Source organism: Cibotium barometz, chromosome 21 (genome assembly GCF_041138505.1).
Source record: "Cibotium barometz isolate CiBa-2024 chromosome 21, ASM4113850v1, whole genome shotgun sequence".
Taxonomy (NCBI): domain Eukaryota; kingdom Viridiplantae; phylum Streptophyta; class Polypodiopsida; order Cyatheales; family Cibotiaceae; genus Cibotium; species Cibotium barometz.
The window spans coordinates 46,665,797-46,670,991 of NC_141066.1; positions in this window are offsets into that span (position 1 = coordinate 46,665,797).

Genomic DNA, 5,195 nt, shown 5'->3' on the forward strand with positions numbered 1-5,195 from the left:
TGTTGAGGGCGAGAAAGCAGTAAGCAAAAAGGCAGAGAGCGACCTAGGGAAGAAGAAGCAGTCGCTCACAGTAGTACAGAGTACCCAAATGCTCGCTCGCTCGCTCGATTGTTCAATTTGAAATTTTTGATAAGGGTGCTCTTGCAAAATTGTCCCCTGTACTCACAGGCCCTCATTGGTAGCCTGTTTGATAAAGATCTGCTAACAAAGGGCTTCGTAGTATGGTTTCGCCTTCTTTTATGAATTATTGTGATGTTTTGGGGTCTAATTGAGTCAATGCTGGAGATGAAGACTCAGGGAAAAGGAATTCTAATATTAAACCTTTAGATGCTGGGGTCAACATCTTTAACCCTATGTTTGAAAACCGTGATAACCCTAAAGTAAAGCTGCATGATGGCCCTTCTAGCAGCCAAATCCCTGTGAAACTTGATAAATTAGAAAGCAAGATAGGCAACGTTTTTTGTAATCTTTAGTCCCTTAGCAACTGGTGCAAACACCTAGAAGCTAAGGCTATCACACAGGGTGTTGTTTTGGTCCGCGTCTCCCAGTGGAACATTAAAAAATTGTATGGCTGTTAACTGGGAGTCAAGAGGGATCAGAATCGCCACTGTCCAATATCTTCCTAAAAATCATTATAAGAGGCTGGTCATGCTCAGCAAGTGCTTTCCCATGGTATTTGGCTTATCAGAAATGCCCTCTCATCCTTAATCCCTGGTCTAAAGAATTTAATCCTAGAGGAGGTAGACCCACCTCAGTGCCAGTGTGGGTAGACTTTCCTGATTTACCTTTCCAGTTTTATCCTTGGCTTAAAGATATTGGGTCTCAATTAGGGAAGGTAAAAGGTCATAAACATATCCCTACTATAAACCCCAAATGGGAACCTCAACTTCTAATAGAGGTTGATACTTCTAAGATTCTTAAAGAAGAAATTTTCCTTCTTGATGACACTGGTAACCTTTTACATGTTCAGAAAGTTGTTTATAAAAATCTGCCCAATGCCTGCTTTCACTGTCTTAAACAGGGTCATTTAATTAAGGATTGCCCGTTGCTTGAAAAAAAGAATTCTGATGAAGAAGGTTTTTAGCATGTTGACAAGAAAAATGGAAATAAATCTAAGGGTCCTAACAAAACTATTTATAGAAAAAACAAAATTACAACAAATTTTCACCACTCCTTGTTGATTTGGATGAATCTTTTGTTGAAAATGAGGCTTAGCAAGATAAGGTAAATTTAGTCTCTGAATCTCCTGTGATGGAAAACAAACAAAGTGATGAAGAAACCTTTCCTGCTCAGCCTCAGAAAGTGGATATTGATCCTCCTCTTTCTCCTTCTCATCAAAGCTCTTCAAGCGAAGATGAGGATATGGTGGAAGATTCTCAACTGAAGAGCTTTGCTGACAGGGTAGAACGTACGATCAGGATAAAAGAAAGGAAATCTCATCTCAGAGCTCAGTGGAAGTTGTTATGACACAAGCTGAGGAGGAGAGCCTTCCTAAGCGTAAGGAAAAAAATAAAAGAAAGAAGGATAAGAGTGTTGATCTAAACAAAGTTTTAGTTGTTTTCTCAAAGCCTCCTAAAAATATCAAAAAAAGTACTCATGAGTGAAGATCTTAAAATATGTTCTTATAATGTCAAGGGGCTAACAGACCCTTCCAGGGCTGTTGCATTAAAAAACTAGATGAAGGATAATTCTTATAAGTTTGACATTATGTGCTTGCAAGAAATTAAGTGTAATAACTCTGTTCTTGAATTCAATCTCAACAGAATTGGCAAACAGTGGAATTGGTTTTATTCTGTTCATGAGATAGGTAAAGGGGGTACCACTATTGGCATTAGTCAAAGGTTGGTGTCTCTAATCAAGAAAGTAAGTCAACATAACATTGGGTTAGTATTGAGCTGGATTCCCCCTTTAATATCTAGGTTGTCTCGGTGTATGCTCCTTGCAATAATAAGGAGAGAACCCAGGTTTGGAAAGATTTATCCCTTTCTCTTTCTCCTTCTGTTATTTGTGGTGATTTCAATATGGTTGATTCTCTTGCTGATAGACATAAGGGTAAAGGTTATGTGGTACAGGGTATGAAAAGCCATGAGTGGTTAAATCTCTGTACCAATCTCAGCCTTATTGATTGTTCTAGTGATACTGGTTTTACCTGGACTAATAAGCAATTTGGTGATTGTTTTAGAGCAGCTAGGCTTGATAGATTTTACTTTCTTGCTCGCTTATCAACAGATGGTCGTATCTTAACTGCAGAGTGGATAATTCCATTCATCTCTCGGACCATAATCCCGTTATTATGTTACTTAATTCCTCAGGCAAGGATAATAGGGCTGGATGGTTTCATGCCGATCCAGCTCTATTTGACTTTCCTAAGGTGCAGACTGATGTTCAAAACATCATTCTTAAAGCCTTTAATAACGATCCTTCTCCGGCTCGTTCCTGGGCGTTCCTGGGCCATTGCTGTCAAAGCTCTTCGTCAGAGACTTTCTGTCTATATGAAGACTGCTAAGGAAATAAGAAGCAAAAGGAGGAGAGATATAGCTTTGCAGATTGAGTCCCTTGAGAACAATCCTGACTCTATATCTTCTCCCCTTCTCTCCAGCCTTAAAAACCTTTTCAAAGAGGAAGAGATTCTTGAGGCTGAGAGGTGCATTAAATTCACCAGGGAATTCTGGGCAGGTAGAATAGACACTCCTCACAAGTCTATGTTCAATCTCCTCAGTAGGAAAAAAGCCAGAGAGCAAGTGCCTTCTTTGATTGATGAAAAAGGGAAATTTTTAAACTCTCAACAAGCTAACCTTGAGTATGTTCACAACTTTTATAGTTCTATATTCTCCAAGGATATTATTAGGAGCTCTTCCATCACAGAAGCTAGAGCCTATATTTCTAGGATTAGGGAACCTACTATTTTTGATAACCTTAGGAAACAGCTAGATTCCGCTGTCACTTCCAAAGAGATTATTGGAGCCATAGAAGGGCTTGCTTTAGGTAAAACTCTTGGTCTCCTGATGGCCTTCCTAATGAATTCTACAAAAAATTTGCTGAGTTCCTCAGCCCCTTTCTCTTGATGATTTGGAAGGAGACCCTGAATTATGGGAGTCTTCCCGTCTCTATTAATTCAGGAGTTATCAAGCTGGTTCACAAAAGAGGCAATAAGGATAGTATTCATAATTGGAGGCCTATTTCTTGTCTTAATTCTGTCTATAAGATCTTTGCTCTTGTTCTAGCCAAAAGGATTTCTCCCTTGTTGGATTCTCTAGTCCTTAAAGAGCAGAAAGGCTTCATCAAGGGCAGGTATATCTTGGATGCTATAATTACTATGTGGGAGGGTATTGAATATGCAGATGAGCAAGAGATTGACTTCCTTTTTTTTAAAATTGATTTTGATAAGGCCTATGATAGGGTGGAGTGGGACTTTATCCTTCAATCTTTGGCAGATTTGGATTTTGGTAAGGGCTTCATTAAGTTTATGCATTGTCTCTTGGGATATTCGAGAGCTTTTGTCTCTCTTAATGGCACCCTTAATCAACCTATCATGCTCAAAAGATCTATTAGAGGCAAAGGAGGCAAAGGTGCCCTCTGGCCCCTCTTCTCTTTGTGATTGTGGCTGATGCCTTGGGATGGCTTGTCTCTAAACCTTTGGCTGATGGTACTATTAAAGGAAGTAAAATTCTTGGTTGCCAGCAAGGATTTGTGTCTTCAACAATTCACGGATGACACCAATTCCTTCATAAGCAATGACCCTCAGTCTATCCAAACCTTCTGGAATTGCCTGGAAAAATTCTGTCTTGCTAGTGGTTCTGTTATAAATCATTCTAAAACTGGATTTTGGTCTTCTAAAGGGCATTCTCCCCCTTTAATCCTTCAAGCTGGTTGTAAGTCGATTAACAAGGGTGAGATTTTCAGACTACTTGGTATTACTATGGGCTTTGGTGTGTCTCTCAAAGACAGGTGTAGATGGGTTATAGACAGATTTAAAAAGGTAAGTTAATTTTGTGGAAAGATTACCAGACCTCGTTGTCTTCAAGGTTGTTTGTTCTTAATCACTACTTGCTTCCTTCCATTATGTATTTTATTTGCTATTGGAAACCTCCTAAAAGTCATCTGCAGTTACTTCACTCTCTAACCTCAAATTTTTTGTGGGGAGGGGATGGTTATAGCAAAAAAATTTCTAAGGTTTCTCTTAAAATCGCTTTGCTGCCTAAAACTCAAGGGGGGCTGGGCCTTCTGGATATAAATAAATTGGCTATTAAATTGGCTTCTAAATGGATCTGCAAGAGTATGGATTCAGAAGATTACTCGGCTTTTCTCATAAAAAGAAACTGTCATAAGTTTCACATTCATGGTTTGAAAGCGTGGACTAGTTTTAATGCCTTAGAGATCTTTCTTTCCAGACAAAAATTCCACCCTAAAGGCTCTTCCCTTATCTGCTCCGTGTGGACAGCTTGGGATGATTATAGGAACCATATCTCTATTAAACCCAAGTTCAGATTTTCAACCAGCTGTCTTTGCTTTGAATCCATTTGGTTTGGTCTTCAATTCCCTGTTAAAGAAAAAAACCTCTGGATTAAAGCGCATAAACTTTTTAAGGCAGGTATACACACTTGGAAGGATATTTGGTCCACGCAGGGACTGTAGAGTTAGCTAACAATCTTTCAACCAGCTGCTGCAGGAATCTGTTTACAGGACAGAATTAACTTGGTAAGTCAAGCAGGGCTCACTCCTTCTTGTCAAGGTAAGTTTCTCATCTCCCAATGCTGCTGCAGGTGGACTTCAGGTAACTCTTTTTTTCCTCTTCCCCTTCTCCATAGTATCAATGCTTTTCTTATTTCTAAACTTAATGAAAAATGGAAGATTAACTGGAGCATTAACCAGTGGACCTATATATTTAAGGTAATTTGGGCACTTTCAGGAAGCATGAAGAAATCTTGCCTCCTTTGGTTGATTTCCCATCAGGCTGTTTGGACTGGATTAAGAGCTCTGCAAATAGGGAAGGGAAGTGGAATGTGTCTCAGATGCAATTCCAACCCAGAATCTATCCAACATCTTTTCTTTGTGTGCGTGTGTGTGTGTACACACAGACACACACACACACATATATATATGTATGTATGTATGTATATGTATATATATACATACATACATTCTTACATACATACATACATACATACATACATACATACATACATATACATATA